The sequence below is a fragment of the Phascolarctos cinereus genome, unplaced genomic scaffold (assembly GCF_003287225.1).
Source record: "Phascolarctos cinereus isolate Bilbo 61053 unplaced genomic scaffold, phaCin_HiC Scaffold_366;HRSCAF=974, whole genome shotgun sequence".
Classification (NCBI taxonomy): Eukaryota; Metazoa; Chordata; class Mammalia; order Diprotodontia; family Phascolarctidae; genus Phascolarctos; species Phascolarctos cinereus.
Window position 1 is genome coordinate 11,196 of NW_027555698.1, and position 20,005 is coordinate 31,200.

General features: G+C 41.8%; 1 pseudogene across 1 annotated transcript; it reads left to right on the top strand.

Annotated features, from left to right (window-relative positions):
• The first annotated feature begins 319 nt into the window (after positions 1-319).
• On the top strand, positions 320-13,304 carry LOC110204413 (immunoglobulin kappa variable 3-11 pseudogene; annotated as a pseudogene). Its single transcript, XR_013485074.1, has 2 exons — positions 320-467; positions 12,988-13,304. The product of XR_013485074.1 is annotated as an immunoglobulin kappa variable 3-11 pseudogene (transcript).
• The last annotated feature ends 6,701 nt before the right edge of the window (positions 13,305-20,005 follow it).

Sequence of the window (20,005 nt, forward strand, 5' to 3'; positions counted from 1 at the left end):
CAGTAAGGATGTAAGAAGAATCATGAGTGACAGGCAAGTGCTTCAGCCTAGAAGAAGGGTCACCCCATTGAGGTCACTGCACACGTGTGGTGAATCACTTCCAAGCTGGACCCAGTCGGGTCCTGAGCTTTCTTGGCACCTTTGAGGTTTTCATGGCTCATGGGGAGAGGGTAGGAGTTAAGAAAACTGGGATGCCCCCACACCAGGGTCCCAGAAGGGCAATGCTGCACTCATCCAGTTCAGGTTCCCAGGCTATCTAAAAGGTGAGATCACTGGGGCCTGTCCTGTGAGCAGAAGCCTCCTCCTTGAGTTGTTTTGCATGGCTCACTCCCAGTCCCTGAAGCTACTGAGGACAGCAGCTATAAAAAGGCAGCTGGGGAGGAAGATGCTGGGCAGCTCAGAGCTCAGGCACATGGACATGGGGTCCCAGGCTCACCTCCTCTTTTTCCTGTTGCTCTGGATCCCAGGTGAGTGAGGAAGAGCAGAGACAGCCTTGCCTTTTGTCCCTCTGCGGAGAAGTCAGAATGTGTGTGATTCTGAGGGTCAGAGAGAAAATGTGGCTCTGCACTGGTGATCTTGGGAGCAGAGCCCAAGACAGGAAGATTTAACTCACAACAATGTCAAAGAGATTCCTCTTGCTGTAAATATGGAGTTGCATTTTTCTCACTCTTTACCTTGTGTTTGTGATTGCAGATGCCCAAGGGGCCATTGGGCTAATCCAGTCTCCAGCCTCCCTGTCTGTGTCTCCAGGAGAGAGAGTGACCATGTCCTGCACGACCAGTCAGAGCATTAGCAATGAGTTACAGTGGTACCAACAGAAACCAGGCCAGGCTCCTAGGCTCCTCATTAGATTTGCTTCCACCCTGCACGATGGGGTCTCATCAAGGTTCAGTGGCAGTGGCCCTGGGACAGATTTCTCCCTCACAATCAGCAATGTGGAGGCTGAGGATATTGCAGTCTATTACCATCACCAGAGCACTAACTGGCCTCTCACAGTGATACAGCTCTGAACCAAACCTGCCCAGGCAACCGCTGAGGGAGGCATCACTGCCCAGGGACTTCTCCTTCCCCCCAGCTGGGTCAGGGGCAGCTTGTCTGGGCTCCCTCAGGGGGGCAGGTTTCTAGGCCTCACAGGAAGATTCTGTTACCAGTTCTGACCTTGATTTCTCTTCCAGGCAAGAATGATGGAGTGTCACAATCTATATGATTAGATGACACCCAAAGGTGGGTTTGTCTAACTTTTAGCTGACCAAGAGTCCCCTTTCAAATTCTCAACAAGTGTTCTTAAAGCTTTGCTTGAAGACCTCCAGGGCAGAGAATGTAGCTACCAATAAGCTAGGTGGTGCAGTGGATACAGCCAGGCATATTATCAAGAAGCCCTGAGTTCAAATCCAGCCTCAGATGCTTCCTAGGTGTGTCAGGCTGGCCAAGTGACTTAACCTTTGTTTGTCTTAGATTTCTTATCTATAAAATAGGGATCACAATGGCACCAACCTGTAGGGTTGTTGTGAGATAGTAATGGTAAAGTGCTTGGCACTTAGTAAGCACTCTAGAAACGTTAGCTTTTATTACTACTACTTCCTCCAATAACTGATCATCAATTACACTTGTGCGTGGTTCTCATTAGCAGGGAGTCTGTTCTTAGTTTGAGCTGAAGTCTGCCTCCCTGCACCTTCCACCCTTTGCTCCTATTTCTGTGGTTTGCTACCAGGCAAAACAAGTCACACCCTCTTCATTGCAACAGTCCTTTGAATGCCTGAAGGCAGTTATGACATGTCCCCATGGTCCCCCCCAGGTTAAGCTTCTGTGTCACTTCAGGCAACCTTTCTTCTCTTGGCCTCTGGTCCTTTCCCCATTCTGGCTGTTTTGCTCTGGCTGGACTCCAGCCTGCCTAAGTCCATCTAAAATGAGGCACCCAGAAGGGAAAGCATTAATCCAGAGGTGCTCCAACCAGGACAGGACTAGAACACCCTGGGACCTGTCAAGAAGTGGGTTACCTCCTCTTGAAGGAGAAGGGATGGACACAAAACACAGAGACATACATTTCAAGCACGGGCTTGAGTTTTGGGGATTCATTTTGTCTGACTGTTTATTTGTGGTTTCACTAAGGCAGAACACCATGAAAGCATTGGAGTCTGACCAACACTCCCTGGAGTCTGCTTCTTCCAGCGATGCAGCTGACAAGGCAGCCATCCATGCCCATGCAATAGTACTCCTTTTGTCATGGCATGCACAAGTTCACTGCAAGTGCTCCCCCCAAATGAGTGGGGCCCTTCTTCACTTTTCTTGACATCACTTGGACATGGTAGAGCACGTGAATTATCCAACACTTGTTCCATGCTCTTGCCACGTCTCTCAAAATTTTTGAGCTGACATTTTCCATGAAAAACTTTATTCTAACCCTTCTTAATAATTCCTTGTTCCCATTAGTTCTTCCCTGCTATATGCCTCTCCACTGACTTCCCTAAGCAACACTAGGACAATGAGACATATAATAACTTCAGTGATGTAGGTGAAAATAAAAACATCACAGCAAAACTGAATGCTTCAAGACTTCTGGGGGCCAAGTTGCTGGAGTCAGAAGTAAGTCACTCTCACCCTCCTTTATTGACCTCTGAAAGCCCAGAAAATATCAACCCAGAAAAAACCCTAGAACAGCAGAGCCAGTAGAACATGGGGTGCAGCTGTCTTGTACCCCAGGAAGCTTGGGGGATTAATGGGAAAGGCCCACTCTAGGGGAAGGGGAGCAGTACAGGACAAGAAGCCTCCCAGCCAGCCAGTGGCAAGCCCCACCTCAGCAAACTAAGGGAGAGATCCCAAGGCCCAGAGTGATGGAATAGGCAAACTCGAACACCAGGATCCCACTCCCAAGTCCCTCAGCACAGGCAGGGGAACTGGTAAACACCAGCTCAGAAAGCCACCACTTGCCCTGGGGTGCTCCAGCAGCCAAATCTCCCGGTGCTTCAGCACAGCTCCAGGCTGGCAGACATCCTCCAGCAGCCAAACATTAGAGTGCTTTAAAGAAGCCTGAGTAAGCAGGCATCCTCAGGGAACCAGACTCCCCACCCCAAGAGCTCTATTGCTGCTGGCCCCAGTCCAGAAACAGGTGAGCTGCCAGAGCCCTAGAGTCTCCAGATGCCAGCACCTGAGGCCCCAGCACACAAAGCCAGTGACCAGGTCTCTGACCTCCAGCACAAGAAGCTGGGCATGAGTGCCCTCTGCACTCCAGCAGGACAGCTCAACTTTAAAAGCCAAGAAATAGGCAAGCACCATTAGTAGAAAGCAGAAATGAACAATGACTATAGACACTTATTATTGGGAAAGGGAAGATGGAGGCACAAATTCAGAAGAGGACAACATTGTCAATATACCCACATATGAAACCTCAAAGAGGAATGTGAAGTGGTCTCGAGCCCAAAAAGCCTTCTTTGAAGAGCTCAAGAAGGATTTTAAAAGTCAAATACGACAGGTAGAAGAAAAATTGGGAAAAGAAATGAGAGGTATTCAAGAGAGAGTCGATAGCTTAGAAAAGTAAGGACAAAAACCGACTGTAGAAAACAAGTCTTTAAAAAATAAAACTGACCAAATCGGGGGGAAAAAAGTACACTGGAGAGAACAAGTCCTTGAAAAATACACTCAGCAGGGCAGTGAGGTGGCACAGTGGATATAGCACCAGCCTTGGAGTCAGGAGGACCAGCCTCAGATACATAACACTTACTAGCTGTGTGACCCTGGGCAAGTCGCTTAACCCTGATTGCCTCACCGTCATCCCCCCCCCAAAAAAATACAATCAGCCAAAGGAAAAGAAGTATGCTGAAGAAATTAACTCCTTAAAAAGTAGAATTTGACAAATGGAAAAGGAAGTATAAAATCTAACAGAAGGAAACAATTTGTTAAAAATTAGAATTGGGCAAGTGGAAGCTAATGACTCTATGAAATATCAAGAATCAGTCAAACAGAAACAAAGGAATGAAAAAACAGATGAAAACGTAAAACACCTCATTGGTAAAACAACTGACCTGGAAAATAGATCTGGGAGAGACAATTTAAAAATTGTTGGTCCAAAACAGGAGATAGAGAACATTACAAAAAGCAAAATAGATAATTTTCATTACATTAAATTGAAAAGGTTTTGCACAAAGCCAATGCAAGTAAGATTAGAAGAAAGGTAGAAAATTGGGAAAGAATTTTTACAACCAGTCTCTCTGATAAGGGCCTCATTTTTGAAATATATAGAGAATTAAGACAAATTTATAAGACTACAAGCCATTCCCCAATTGATAAATGATCAAAGGATATGAACAGACAGTTCTCAGATGAAGAAATTAAAGCCATCTATAGTCATATGAAAAAATGCTCTCAATCATTATTGATTAGAGAAATGCAAATCAAAACAACTCCGAGGTACCACCTCACACCTATCAGATTGGCCAACATGACAAAACAGGAAAACGATAAATGCTGGAGAAGATGTGGGAAAACTGGAACACTAATGCATTGTTGGTGGAGTTGTGAAATGATCCAACCATTTTGGAGAACAATTTGGAACTATGCCCAAAGGGCTATAAAAATGTGAATAACCCTCTGACTCAGCAATAGCACTTCTAGGGCTATATCCCAAAGAGATCAAACAAATGGGAAAAGGACCCACAAGTACAAAAATATTCACAGCAGCTCTTTTTGTGGAGGCAAAGAATTGGAAACTGAGAGGATGCCCATCAATTGGGGAATGGCTGAGCAAGTTGTGGTATATGAATGTAATGGAATACTACTGTGCTATGAGAAATGATGAACAGGCTGACTTCAGAAAAACCTGGAAAGACTTGTATGGTCTGATGCTGAGTGAAGTGAGCAGAACCAAGAGGACTTTGTACACAATAACAGCCACATTGTGCAATGACTAATATTGATAAACTTAACCCTTCTCAGCAATACAAGGATCTAAGACATCCCCAGAGGCCTCGTGATGGAAAATGCAATCCACGTCCAAAGAAAGAACTATGGAAGTTCAATCACTATCATTTTTTTTCTCTTCTGTTGAGTTTTGTTTTCTCTTTCTAATGGTTCCTCCTATTGGTTTTAATTTTTACTTACAACTTCACTAATATGAAAATATGTTTAATAGGAATGTAAATGTATATCCTATATGAGACTGTGCGACACCTTGGAGAGGGTGGTGGGGAGTAAGGGAGAGAAAAATTTTAAACTCAAAAGCATATGGAAGTGATTGCTGATAAGTCAAAATAAATTTAAAAAATTAAAAAAAAAAATTATTGGTCCGTCTGAAAATCATGATGAAAAAAGAGCCTGGACAGCATCTTTCAGGAAATCATCAAGGAAAACTGCCCTGAGGTTCTGAAACCAGAAGATAAAATAATCATCAAAAGAATCCACCAATCACCTCCTGAAAGAGATCCCAAATTGAAGATGCCAGGGAATATTGTAGCCAAATTCCAAAATTACCAGATCAAAGAGAAAATATTGCAAGCAGCCAGAAAGAAGCAATTTAAATACCAAGGGACCACAGTTAGGATTATGCATGACCTGGCAGCTTCTACATTGAAAGATCTGAGGGCATGGAATATGAACTTCCATAAGGCAAAGGAGCTCAGATTACAAAGACTGATCAATTACCCAGAGAAATAGAGCATAATCCTTCAGGGGAAGAGACGAACATTCATTGAAATAAGGGACCTCCAAACCTTCCTGATGAAAAGACCAGAGCTCAACAGAAAATTTGGTCATCAAATACAAGACTCAAGAGACGTATAAAAAGGTAAGCAGGAAAGAAAAGAACACGTTGTTAATAAGGGCAAAATGTTTACATTCCTGCAAGGGAAGACGACACTTGTAACTCTTGAAACTATATTATTATTATGACATTTAAAAGTGGTTGTGTTTGTCCTCCATTCTCAAAGAGGACCATGACATCAGGGAGATGATGATATGACTTGCAGTTGACTTTGATTTGAATAAGGGAGGGCTGTGCAAAGTCACCAGCATCACTTTCTCCTCCAGAGCCATCTGGGTCCAGCAGCCAGATATTCATCAGGACAACTGAAGATGGCAAAGATGCAATGGGAGACCTTGGCCCTTTTAATCTGTATTCAGACACCATCAGTTTTATCTCTGGGGATGAATAGCATTTTTCAACATAAGTCCTTCAGAGTTGTCTTGCAACACTGTATTCCTAAGAATAGTTAAGTCATTCACCGGTGATGATCTTACAATATTGCTGTTACTTGGTACTCAGTACATTTCACTTTGCAGCAGCCCATGCAAGTCTTTCCAGTTTTTTTCTGAGAGCATCTCGCTCATCATTTCTTATACTACAATAGTATTCCACCATAATTACATACCACAGCTTGTTCAGCCATTCCCCAATAGATGGGAATCTCCTTGATTTCTAGTTCTTTGACCCCAGAAAAGGGCTGCTATAAATATACTTCACACATATAGTTCCTTTTCCTTTTTGTTTTTAATCCCTTTGGGATGCAGATCTAGTGGTGGTACTGCTAGGTAAAACGGTCTGCATGGTTTCATAGCCTTTTCGCAGAGTTCCAAATTGCTCTACAAAATGGTTGAATCAATTTACAACTCCATCAACAATGCATTAAAGTCTCATTTTCCCACATCTCCTCCAACATTTGTCATTTACTTTTTCTGTCTTATTAGCCAATCTAATAGGTATGGGTAATACCTCTGAATTATTTTAATTTGCATTTCTCCAATCAATAGTGAGTTAGAGTATTTTTTCAAATGGCTATAGGTAGCTTTGATTACTTCATATGAAAACTGATTATATCTTTTGATCATTTGTCAATTGGGGAATGGCTCTTATTTTTATAAATTTGACATAGTTCTCTATTTACTTGAGAAATGAAGTCAAACAGCTTCTCACATTGTTCGTGTTCAAAAATTTATTTCTCATTCTACCACTTGAGTCTTCTTTTGTCAGAAGATGAAACATACTTCATCACTCTTCCCATGACATCATGGTTAGTAATTATGTTGATCAGAATTCTTACAGCTTCTATGTGTAGTATAAGGTTGCATGAAACTTCATGGATGTACTCTTGCCTTATGCATTGCCATTTAATGGACTATGTCATTGTGCTGAGAAGAGACAGCAGGATATTGTAAATAACCAGTAGGATGTGTGGTGCAGAGTACTGGACTCATCACAGACTTCTCCTCTCCAACCTAAACATTCACATTCAATAAAAGCAGTGGCAGCAAGCAAGATGACTCCCAGAAGACTTACTATCAACAGATAAGAGTGCTTCCTGGAGAGACAATAGTCTGTTGCCTACTTGGAGGGAAAGCTGAGCAACACATTTTGGAAAGGGGGTAGCAGAAAAGGAGTAGGCAGCTTTCAGTTACTGGGTGTATGATGCCACATTTATTCATCTGGGCCAGAACCCTTGCAAACATCAAGATTGGCTTGACAAAAATGATGGGGAAATTTGGAAGCTGCTAAAAAATTCTACAGCTCTGCTTGGGTCTCCAGCTCTTAGCACCATGTTTGGTCCATCGTAAGTACCTAATCAGTATTTTTTAATTCATTATTTATTCATTCATTAAAGGGGTACTACAAGAATCCATGCTTTGGATGGGCCCCTCTACACTAGAGAGAGCTCATTTTTCTTCCTCCTTGACTCTACTGAGATGATCTGGGAACTTTGGAAAATGAATTTCCATGCAAATGGAGTAACCACAGGATCCTTTAAAAAGCACCTAGGTGAGGGCTATATCTCAAAGAGATAATACAAATGGGAAAAGGACCCACATGTACAAAAATATTCACAGCAGCTCTTTTTGTGGAGGCAAAGAATTGGACATTGAGAGGATGCCCATCAACTGGGGAATGGCTGAGCAAGCTGTGGTATATGAATGTAATGGAATACTATCATGCTATAAGAAATGATGAACAGGCTGACTTCAGAAAAACCTGGAAAAGCTTGTATAGTCTGATGCTGAGTGAAGTGAGCAGAACCAAGAGAACGTTGTACACAATAACAGTCACATTGTGCGATGACTAATACTAATAAAGTTAACCCTTCCCAACAGTATAAGCATCTAAGACATCTCCAGAGGCCTCATGATGCAAAATGCTATCCACATCCAAAGAAAGAACTATGGAAGTGAATTGCTATTTTTTTTTCTCTTCTGTTGAATTTTGTTTCCTCTTTCTGATGGTTCCTCCTATTGGTTTTAATTTTTATTTACAACATCACTAATGTGAAAATATGTTTAATAGGAATGTAAATGTATAGCCTATATCAGATTGTGTGCCATCTTGGGGAGGCTGGTAGGGAGGAAGGGGGAGAACAATTTTAAACTCAAAAGCATATGGAAGTGATTATTGATAAATCAAAATAAATTAATAAAATAAAGAAAAATAAAACAAAATAAATAAAAATTTTTTGAAAAGCACCTAGGTGATGCAGTGGATAGAGCTCTGCCCTTGGAGTCAGGAGGACTTGAGTTCAAATCTAGATTTAGCCATGTACTAGCTGTGTGAAAAGAAACTCTACAGAAGTTCTAGGAAATTTCAGAAGTAACTCTAAACTAAATTAAGCTACAATAAGTTACTCATTGACTTCAACTCAAAATTGGGAATGGTGGGAAAATGTTAGAATGTGTGGATCAGGAATAAGCAATGAAAGAGTCACGGACTGTAGATTATACAGAATCCTCAGATAAGCACCTAGTAAAGTCACAAAAATAAGGTATTGATCATATTTTCATAGATAGGAAATGATTCCTTACTGATATAAGACTCATTCCTGTATAATTGCTCTGGATGGTGAGACTACGGATTTGTTGGGAGCAAAGAACTAAGGTGAGACATGCTTTTAAAACAATTCCATCCAGATATATTTTACACATTATGCACACTGAACAATAGGACAGCAGAAAATGACAATGGCATCAATTAACAATGACTTCATATGAAAGTTCATCCAATGAAACTCTACTGTCATAGAAAGAAGTTCAAAAGACCATAAAAAGGGGGCAAATATTTAATTTGCTTCCTAGACCTTGGAGAAATTTCTTCATCTTGTCTGTTTCCTCATCTTTAAAAGAAGGGGACTAAAATCTAACTACTCCTCCCCCTCCTCTTCCTCTTTCTACTTCTCTCCATCTACTTTTATTCCTAAATAACCTATAGACGCTATTAAATAGTGTCTTGAGCTGTTCTTATTTTCCTTACTCTGCTTTTTTCTCTCTGTCTTTGTCTCCCTCTGTCTCTCTGTCACTTTCTGTCTGTCTGTATCTCTCTCTCTCTCTGTCTCTCTGTTTCTTATGAGAGCACCATCAATGAGGTGATACCATCATAAATCTTCTTAGAAAATTCTCCAAATTAACTTAGAATGTAAGCTGGTATTGCCCTTGAATTCCAGTTTTTTCCATTTGGCAAGTCAATTAAATATTTGCTCATTTTTAGTTTCTTTTGGCCTCTTCTCTATGACAATAGAGTTTTATAGGTTGAACTTTCATATGATGTCATAGTAATTGATTTTTTTTATTATCTGCTGTCCTATTTTTCAGTGTCAACAACTCATTTAAATATGTAGAGATGGAAATGTTTAAATGCATGTCTCACTTTTCATCTTTACTCAAACAAATCAGGAGTCTGACTGATGGAGTGTGAGCTTAAGCAAAGATCTTCGCCCCTTGCCCCAAAGGGAATCTGGCTCCCATTTGTCCACAGACGCCAGCTCCTTATCTCCCTTTGAAACCCCTAGCCCCACCTTTTGACCTTACTCAGATGCCTTCCAGTTCCCTTCATTACAGGCCCCATAAAACCCTTAAACTTTCAGGTTCAGATACCTTCCAGTTCCCTCCATTATCTATTCCCATTGTCTATTCAATCTCTCAGACCTCCCAATCAGAATTCTTACCTAGACCCTTTTCCCAGACCCCTCCTGTGGCCACCCAAAGTGATTTTATTGTATGTAAGATCCACCCTAGCCCCCATTCAGATGCTGAGAATCTCATGCCCAAAAGGCTGACACTTTCTCATGCCCGCTCATCCTTAGGGGCATCACCTGGCCTGTATGTTTTATCACTAATAAACTTTTCCTCTGGCTAGAAGAAGATTGAGTTGAATTCTTTCAGGCACAGCCCAGCATCGCAATCTCAGGCGTTCCCAGGAGCACCCCCAAAACTCTAGATCTCTTCATGACTATATAGAGAACTGATACAGGAATGAGTCTTACATCAATAATGAATCATTTACTACCTCTGGAAAATACAATCAATATCTTATTTTTGTGACTTTACATGGTGCTTTTCATATCTAGCTCCTACTAAGCCTTTTCTCAGAGAAAATATACAGGCTTTAGAGGTATGAGGATTCTGTATAGTCTACAGTTTTGACTCATTCCCCATTCCTGATCCATATATTCTAACATATTTTTGACCATTTGAAGTGATGCCCAATTTTGAGACCATGAGTAGCTTATCATATGTTGATTTGCTTTAGAGGGATTTTGCAAGTATCATAGAATTTCTCTACAACTTCTTCTCCAAAACAATAGTGAGTAGTTATTTTATTATGATGTCCTTCCCAAATATCCTCTGTAAAAGCCATGACTGCCATGGAAAGATATGATCTAATGCCCAGCCCATTCTTGTGAAATAGAACTGGAGAGTTACCCCTAGGGCACCAGCAGTTGCCTGGCTTGGGGGACAGGGTTAAGAGGGTGGGCAGAATCTATGACAAAGAGAGGCTGGGCAAACTCTCCTAACACCAAGAGAGTTCAAATTGTATTCAGGGCTCAGCTGTAGCCAGCTTAAACTGGGCCTGAGGAGCCGGTTGTTAAAATTTCAGGTGAACATTTACAGCTCAAATACCAGCAAATACTACAGATCAGTGCTAGATTTATTGTGTTGTAGATTGTCTAGACTTAAGGAAGTGATGGAAAAAGTGTTCATCATGAAGATTAAATGTGAAAGTGTGTCCTGCTACTTTTTAAAAATCTAGTTGTTAAACATTTATCAGCATAACACTGATTATTTTTATCCTCAACCCTCCAATTTCTCTACTCTTTGGGAACAATGTTTCTTTGTGTCTTTTATTATATTACATATGATGTCAGAAGTGAGCACTGTTTGGTTTGGCTGAATTGTTTCTTTTTCTCCTTTCTTTATAAAAATTTGTGATAAGGGAGGTCTTACTGATCTGAAGAAGTGACAGGGATATATTTGTAAGTAAATATGATTAAAAAGCAAAAGAAAACAATAAAATTATCAGAAGTCAAAATAAATAAAATATTCATGATATGGAGTCTGTTGTTTTAGCTGTACTTTTTTGGAAATAATAATAAAGATAACAACAATAACAATTGTGTTTCTATAGTGCTTTAAAGTTTGCAAAATGTTTTTAAAATATTACCTCTTTTCATCCACACCAGGAGGTAGCTGCCATTTTTATCCCCATGTTCAAGACGAGGAAGCTGAAATAGCAGAAAAGTGACTTGTCCAGGGTTTCACAACTAGTAAGAATTTGAGACTGGATTTGCATTCAGGCCTTCCTGATTCCAGGTCCAGCTTCCTACCTACTACATCACCTAGCCATCCCTAAGGAGCCATGGTTTCAATATCATAGAAACCCTCTGGTCTGGTGGTACATTTTTAATCTGTAAATGTGTCCTCATAAGTCTTCCCTGTATCCAAAGAGAGGAAGAGATGTGCTCCTGGAGCAAAGGAGACAAATGTCCACTGGAGGCTGAGAAGGAGAGGACTGTTGAAGGCACAGGCCAGGGTCTGTTTGGGAGCAAAGGCCATCATGTCTTGGGAGCTGAGGACAGCGACTGGACAGTGCAGGGGGGACAGAGACAGGAAACCAGGGTGGGCAGGAGCAGTGGGTGATGGTCACTGAACAGCTACTGAGCCCAGCCATTACCAGGCACCAGGGAGCCAGTGAGGGTGGGAGAGAGGAGCAAAGGTGGAGAGAAGCTCTAGTGCCCAGGGGAGGGCTGGCCAGGTCTTTGGGGAGAGGCTGCTGCAGGATGGGTAACACTGTAGTCTATGGGAGAGAAGTTTCCTTTAACTTATATATCAAATTATAGATTGTGCATTGTGTGGCCGTAGGAGAGGCTTTTATTTATTTATTTTTTGGGGGAAGCAGGCAGAGTTTAGTGACTTCCCCAGGGTAGCACAGTCACACAGATAGCTGAGGCCACATTTGAATTCAGGTCCTCTGAATCCACTACCTTCTGTCATACTGACTAATGCCTACAAATTCCTCCCTGATGATCAGCCAGTCATACCAATCACTGTGAACAAGGGGGATATAATAAGAATCGTAATTGATGAGCAGGTGCTTCAGGACATGGCAGAGGGTAACCCTGTTGAAGTCACTACACACATATATGAATCACTTCCAGGCTGGACCCAGTCTGGTCCTGAGCTTTCTTGGAACCTTTGAGGTTTTCAGGGATCATGGGGACAGGGTAGGATCTAACACCTGGGATACCCCCATTCCAGGGCCCCAGAAAGGCAATGCTGCACTCACACAGCTCAGGGTTCTGGACTGCCCAAGAGGTGAGATCACTGGGGCCTGTCCTGTGGGCAGAAGCCTCCCTCCCTGAGCTGTTTTGCATGGCTCACTCCCAGCCTCTGAAGCTACTGAAGAGAGCAGCTATAAAAAGGCAGCTAGGGAGGAAGATGCTGGGTAGCTCAGAACCCAGGCATATGGACATTGGGGTCCCAGGCTCACCTCCTCTTTTTCCTGTTGCTCTGAATCCCAGGTGAGTGAGGAAGAGCAGCGACAGCCCTGTTTTTTGTCCCTCTGGGCAGAACTCAGAACGCGTGTGATTCTGAGGGTCAGAGAGAAAATGTGGCTCTTCACTGGTGATCATGGGGGCAGGGCCCAACACAGGAAGGTTTAACTCACAACACTGTCAAAGAGATTTATCCTGATGTAAATATGGATTTGCATTTTTCTCACTCTTTATCTTGTGTTTTTGATTGCAGATGCCCGAGGGGCCACTGAGCTGACCCAGTCTCCAGCCTCCCTGTCTGTGTCTCCAGGAGAGAAAGTGACCATGTCCTGCACGGCCAGTCAGAGCACTGGCAACAACCTACACTGGTACCAACAGGAACCAGGCCAGCCTCCTAGGCTCCTCATTAGATTTGCTTCCAACCTGCACGATGGGGTCCCCTCGAGGTTCAGTGGCAGTGGCTCTGGGACAAATTTCTCCCTCACAATCAGCAGTGTGGAGGCTGAGGATGCTGCAGACCACTACTGTCAGCAGAGCATTAACTGGCCTCTCACAGAGATACAGCTCTGAACAAAAACCTGACCAGGCATCAGCTCCCAGGGGCTTCTCCTTCCCCCCAGCTGGGTCAGGGGAAGCTTGTCTGGGCTCCCTCAGGGGGAGGTTTCTGGGTCTCACAGGAAGATGCTGTGGCTGTGACCAATTGTGGTCTTGATTTCCTTCCCAGTCAAGAATCAAGGACTATCAAAATGTAATAATGAGATGACACTCCAAAGGTGGGTTTCTTTAACTCATACCTAACCAAGAGTCCCCTTTCCAAATGCTCAACAAGTGTTCCTATAGCTTTGCTTGAAGACCTCCAGGGCAGGGAGTACAGCCACCTAGGGAGCTAGGTGATGCAGTGGATAGAGCCAGGCATGTTGTCAAGAAGACCCGAGTTCAAATTTGGCCTCAAACACTTAATAGCTGTGTCATGTAGGGCAAGTCACTTAACCTCTGTTTGTCTTAGTTTTCTCACCTGTAAAATGGGAATCATAATAGCACCAAGTGCTAGGGTTGTTGTGAGGACCTAATGAGATAATAATGGTAAAGTTCTTGGCACTGTGCCTGGCACCTAGTAAGCACTATAGAAATATTAGCCGTTATTATTATTACTCTCTCCAGTAATGGATTATAGGTTACACTTTTACATGGTTTTCTTTGCTAGGGAGTCTGTTCCTAGTTTGAGTCTAAAGTCTGCCTCTCTGCACCTGCCATGCTTAGCTCCTATTTCTGTGCTCTGGTACCAGGCAGAACAAGTCACACCCTCCTCCTTGTATCAGCCATTTGGATGCCTGGTGCATAGCAGGTACTTGGTAGATACTGACTGAAAGACCAACAATATAGCATGATTATACTCAGAGTCACAGGATAATTGAAAAATCCCAGGAATATTGTGCCTAAAATTCATATCATCCATATGAAAAAAAAATGTGGCAAAACTCCAGAAAGAAAGTATTCAAATTCCAAGGAATGGCTCAGTATCACACAGGATCTAGCAACTTCTAGCAAAAACCAGAGAAATCTTGGAAATCAATATTCCAAAAGTCAATTATCTGAAAAACAAGAATACTTTAGATGGCAAATCTCAGTTTGATCGCGCAGGGAACAAACTCACTTTTATTCGAGTAGAGGGCTATCAAGTACTGTGGATGAAGAAACAGAGCTGAGTTTTTCCCCCACAGCTGGGACAGAGACAGATTGTTTGGCTTGTCTTGGGAGAGGTTTTCAGGCCTCATAGGAAGATGCTGAGAATGACTAATTCCTATTTTCATCTTATTTTCCATGAAATAATGGAATGGCTATACCTGTCATTTCACTGGGCTAGGAAACTCCTGGGTGAAGAAGCACCCATCATCGCACCTCTCCTCCTCCTCTCTGTTCCAAGCTTTCCTAGAACTCTCCATCTGTACAATCACCAGGATCCTGACCTGAGTGTCATCCTTCACTCCTCACTCACACCCACCTGAGATGACCAACTTATTGCCAAATCTTATCATTCATACTTTAACAATAACTCTCACATATACTAACCCTTCTTCTTGAGGACCTCCCCTTTGGGCAAAATACTTACCTCCAGTAAGAGTTTATCACTGACACTTTGACACAACTATCATTGCCTGGAGGCAGCTAGTTGGTGCGATGGCTCAAACATTGGGCCTGCACTCAGGAAGACCCAAGTTCAAATCCACCCTCAGACAGCTGCTAGCATTGTGACCCTGGGCAGGTCACTTAACCTGTCTGTCTCAGGCTCCTCCACTGTAAAATGGAGATAATAGCTCTTACCTCCCAGAGCTGTTGTGAGGATCAAACAAAATACTGTTCCTGTAATAGAACTTTTCTTTGCACAAGTCAAGATCACCTACCTGGGGGCACCCTGCTATCTGCAGCTCCCTGTCACGAGAGTGGGAGCAGCTTCTGTAATTCCCTACCTGGTAGGAAAATGCTGCATCTTGAAAGGAGCCTCTCTGGACAGTTGCTCTCTTCCCTGTTGCAGCTCTTTCCAGATGCAGATCAGAAGGTAAAGGTCCTAGCTCACCCAGGATCAGGTGGAAGGAGGATTCCTTCCTTCCTCTGCTCTTTTTCCCTCAGGCCTAGGGCACTGATCTTCTTCAATCATTTGTCCTTCTCATTTTCGGGGCAGGAGGTGATCTCTACTGGATCAGTAGTTCAACTCATGGTGTCTAAAGATCCAAGATCTCAGGCAGGATGTGGCAGCTTGCAACCTGGCAAGGAAAACCTCAGATGCCATGGTTCTGGGGATGTAAACTGAAGTGGGATTGGGGATTAGGGACCAGAGACTGTACTCTATAGGAATTTAGCTAAACTGTGATGCTACTGCCCTGCCCAGAGACTGAGATACTGTGTATATGTGTGCATGTGTGTGTGTGTGTGCAAGGAGGATGGAGAGAGAGGATGAAGCCTTATGTCCTTTATTTATATATCTGTTAACATATCTTTGAAGTAAATATTTCTTTGGAAAACCTAATCTGACTATTAATGGCTAAATGAAACTGGAATGTAAAAGACCATTCTACACTAGTTGGTAGTACCATCACTGGGGCCTACAGTCAATGGCAGAGAGCCTAGACATACCCAAACACCATCCCCCCTTTAGGAGGTCCAGGATTCACTGAATGACCAGATAGATGCTGGCCGTACATGTTGACTTCATTCACTGCAATTGGCTTGAAAATCTGAACAAACCACAAGGAATCCCTTATCAATTTATGGCTTGGAGACAGAGCTGGTGGTTTTCAGGTGAGGAGTGTATATGCTCAAAGTACACAAAACTATGGCCCCACTGAGGGATTCTGGGAACTTGGACTTGGGGGTGGACTGCATCTGCAACTGGGTAATGTGACAGATGACTAATTGGGCACCTATTTTATTCCAAACTTTCAGGTTGCTGTAATTCTGTAGTGGAAATGACTATTACTGTTATATTTGTCTACTGATATACAGTTAGTCAGTCTAGTGAATCTACCTGCTTAACTCCAGGAAGCTAACTAGAGCACTTCCAACCTTTCTGCTGAGTAGGTGATTAAACCCAATGTGGCAGAGGTGACTCAAGGACATGGAAAGTCCCCAGCTATTTTTGACTGTCCTTCCACCCCTAACATTCCTTTGTTAGGGAAATGGGCCTATGGCATTTGACCAGTAGTCCTATGAGCCCTTGACCAATGGATGATCCTGTCTACTAGAGCTGCCTACGAATCTCATACCCAACATGGGACCAGTGAATGGCCGTCAGTTCTGACATCCTCTATTCGTCATTAACCACAGGCATGAACTGAAGTCTCTCCTAGAAGGTCAAGATATAGGTCTATCAACCAATGAGACTGTATTTTGCTTTGCCTCTTCTCTACCCTCTTGGTATCAAGCGCTATAAAATTAAGGCCCTGGAGGAAGGGGTCGTCTCAGATTGTGAAGAAGATCTAAGGTCCACCACATTAGATGGGACTATGTTCCTTTTAATAAAGAGCTATTGGCTCAAAGTTCTGCCTCAGTATGCTGTGAAATGTGGGGGATCACCCCTCAACAAAGAACCTAATCAATACATAAATGCTTCTAGAATACCACCAATTATTTGGAATTTGAACTTGGGATTAAGGGAATATTCTATCCTTTATGGATGGATGAATGGAAGGAAAAAAGAGAGGAATGAACCAAGAAAAGGGAGAAATAAGGAAGGCAACAAGCCTTTATTAAGGGCCTTTTATGTGCCAGGCACTGTGCTAAGCACTTCACAAATATTATTTTATGTGATCTTCACAACAACCCTGGCAAGTAGGTGCTAATACTGTCTCCATTTTACAGTTGAGAAAACTGAGGTAGAAAGAGGTCAAGTAATTTGGCTACAGCTTGTAAGTATCTAAGGCTAGATTTGAACTCAGGACTTTCCGACTCTAGGCCCAGAACTTTCCCCTCAGTTTCCTGTTTTCTTTCTCATTTTGGCTGCATTAGTTTTGCTTGTACAAATCCTTTTTAGTTTCATGTCATCAAAAGTATTCCTTTCCCTTCCCATAATCCTCTTCTTTGGTCATAAACTCTTCTCTTATCCATAGATCTGACAGGTACATTTTCCCATGTTCCTCCAATTTACTTATGTTATCACCTTTATGTCTAAATTCATTTTCACCTTATCTTGGTATATAGTGTGAGATGTTGGTCTGTGCCTAGTTTCTACCAAACTGCTTGCCAGTTTTTTCAGCAATTCTTTTTTTTTAGGCAATTAGGGTTAAGTGACTTGCCCTGGGTCACACAGCTAGTAAGTGGCAAGTGTTTGGTCTGACGCTGGATTTGAACTGAGGTCCTCCTGACTTCAAATAGTTTTGGGGTTTTGTTTTGTTTTGGTTTGGTTTTGGTTTTTTTTTTTTTTTAGTGAGGCAGTTGGGGTTAAGTGACTTGCCCAGAGTCACACAGCTAGGAAGTATTATGTGTCTGAGGCCAGATTTCAACTCAGGTTCTCCTGACTCCAGGGCCAGTGCTCTATCCACTACACCACCTAGCTGCCCCTCAGCAATTCTCGTCAAATGGTAAAAGTGTGGATCTTTGCATTTATCAAACACCAGATTGCTATGGCGATTTTCTACTGTGTATTGTGTACCTAATCTAGCCCATTAATCCAACGGTCTATTTCTTAGCCAGTACCAGATTTTTAATGAAAATCTGGGACTGCTAGCCTTCATTTTTCATTATTCCCTGGACATTATTGACCTTTTGCTCTTCCAGGTGAATTTTGTTATTATTTTTGCTAGCTGTATAAAATAATTTTTTTGTAGTTTGATTGTTATGGTACTGAATGAGTAAATGAATTTAGGTAGAACTGTCATTTTATTATATTGGCTCGGCCTACCCATGAGCTATTAATATTTCTCCAATAGTGTTTTGCAATTGTGTTTATATTATCCCTCGGTTTATCTTGGCAGTACTTGGAAGTACTTCAAAGTATTTCATGTTGTCTTCAGTTATTTTAAATGGAATTTCTCTATCTCTTCCTGCTTGGTTTTGTTGGAAGTGTAGAGAAATGCTGATGATTTATGTGGGTTTATTTCATAAACTGCAATCCTGCTAAAGTTCTTCATTGTTTCAACAAATTTTTTAGTGGATTCTCTAGGGTTCTCTAAGGTTACCATCACATCATTTGCAAGGAGTGACAGTTCTGTTTCTGCATTGCTTATTTTTATTCCTTCAGTTTCTTTTTCTTATCTTATTGCTATAGATAGCATTTCAAGCATAACATTGAATAACAGTAGTATTAATGGCCATCCTTGCTTCACCCCTGATCTTAAGGTAAAGACTTCAAGTTTATCCCCAGTACAGATAATGCTTGCTCTTGGTTTTTAGATAAATACTACTTATCAGTTTAAGAAAGTCTCCATTTGTTCCTATGCTTTGTATTGTTTTTAATAGGAATAGGGGTTGTATTTTGTCAGAAAGACTTTTCTGCATCTATCTAGATAACTGAGATAAATTGAGATAAATCTGTTGAGATACAATTCTTGTTTTTTTGTTATTGATATCATCACAGACTATTTTTAAAATCATTATCATCTCCTACATACTATTTAATTAATGATTAGAAAGTCAGACCCAGGTTCCAGAATAGCTGTGACCTACAGCAATGGATGCCTGGTTTTCCCAAGCAACCTCCTTCTATACCATCACAGACATAACCTGCTTGTTTTTATGACAATCCTTGTAATGCCTCAGATCACTCATACCACTTGACATATGGCTGTCCCTCTAAAACATTTTTCTTGCTCTTTTCTTTTTTTTTCAATCATTACATTAGAGCTTAAACACAAAGAATTTCACCCTATGCAATGCCTGATAAAATGATGATTCTCAATAATAATTCTATTAATACCTAAGAAACAAAACAATAACTATAAGGATCAGGCTGAAATCCCCAAACTAATGAATACAAATATTCTGGAAAGCATAAAAGGGTAAAAGATGCAAGTCTAAAGACTCAGTAGACCCCAAACTGAATGACTGAGGCTAAAGATTACCATCATAATGATAGGATGTGAAGAAGTATGCCCTGGGCCCCAGTTATTCCAAACTGCTTGTCAAGCTGATGCAACGTCATAGTTGATACAATAACATGGTTAAGAAGTACCCTCTGTCCATCCCTCTCTGTGTAGGCAATTTTATTTTTATGTAACAGTTTGTAAAACTGCCTACCTGTGTTTGGTTTTCCCTTTTCATTTTATGCTATAGATACCAGATGCAATTTTTTATAATTAAATCCCAATGAAATGACAGAGGGATCTGTGGGTCAAATGTAGACTCTTCCAGAAATTGCCTGTATTCTGAGTAAAGAGTGTAAGACTGCAACCACAACATCAAGAGTGAAGGTTGATTCTTCCCACACATTAACACTGAAATTAGTCCGAAGAGAATCGAGTGATAACAAAGGAAAAAATCAGAGACCGACCACTACAAAGTTTTATATATCCTTCTTCCTCTAACTGCTTGAGGCCTCTAAGGATTCACCTGGAAACTTAATCTTGACTTCCCTGTGGTACTGACCTGCCAATTCAACCAGTAGTCTTGGTCTCCTCTGGTCTTGGGAGTAGAGGTGAGAAACTAGGACAGGCTCAAGTTATTTGTGGACCTGAATTTGTCCAGGATTGGATTTCTGGCTTTAACGTGGTCAGTATGAGTCTTGCAAAATTGCTTTCTCCTAAGCCTCACTTATCTATAAAATGGAAATATTAAGACCT